Source organism: Notothenia rossii (assembly GCF_949606895.1).
Source record: "Notothenia rossii genome assembly, chromosome: 6".
NCBI lineage: Eukaryota > Metazoa > Chordata > Actinopteri > Perciformes > Nototheniidae > Notothenia > Notothenia rossii.
This window is the reverse complement of record NC_136909.1, coordinates 13,422,814-13,423,891: the sequence shown is the minus strand read 5'-3', so window position 1 is coordinate 13,423,891 and position 1,078 is coordinate 13,422,814.

The following is a 1,078-nucleotide window of genomic DNA, read 5'->3' as shown; positions in this document are numbered from 1 at the left end:
CCCACTCCCATCACCAACAAAAAGCCAAACACAAAGCTGAAAGCCACAGAGGGCTTCAAGAAGTGGTTGTAAACAGGCCATGAAAAATCTATGACACACTTTAGCTATATGCTAACATTAGGAGGTCAAAGCCAGATGTCACACCAATTACTTGCATTAAAAACACTGCCGAGGGCCCTACACATTACAAGACCATCATGGAGTATTAATGTATAGTTAGTAGAACAATTGTATAAGAGCTTTACACTATTATTAGGGCAGGGGTGATAGTTAAATATAATTAAAAACATACCAATGTCCTAAAGCAGCCTACATATAAAGCTATCTGGATCGCATTATAATAATAATTCTACAATAAATAGCAGGCCTACTACTTTCACTGTACAGTATTTTATTGTATTCTGTTTATTTTTATTTTATTTACATGTATAGACTCCTGCATGTACTTCTCTGCAATATTTAGCTTATTGCTGTTATTAATTTGTTGACATATAGTTTCATCTGCATTACTTTATTGTACTCTGTTTTTCTTGCACTTGAAACAGTAAGTATATATACTTAAGATTGTCCTTGCCCTATCTACATTGTACCTACTGTGCCTTTGGATCTTGAATCTTTGAATCCTTAATCCCCACGTAATGTTCATTACTTCACAACTACAGATAATGGATGGTTCTTTTCTAATAATCACCATAAGTCTTGCTATAATATGATGATAGTAGTTGCGAGATTTAAAGTAAAAATAACTCCTAAAGCTGTAATAACCACCAGTATGAAAGATAATTTGCATTGTTACAACCTATATGATGTCATTCTGTCTCATTTTATCTATTTATCTATATCATTTTCCAATAACTTGCACTATTTCACTTTTTTAAACTATTTTTCTTTTTGGATTTACTGTTTACTTGCACTATATTTGTCTGCTTATCTGTTTTATTGTGTTACACTGTTGGAGGAGCCTGTGACCTAAGATTTTCATCGTCATAATTACACTGTAGCTATGTTCGTATGACAAATAAAAACCTTGAACCTTCCCAAGCAGACATGGTTTATGCAAAGGCTTTTGATTAACGAG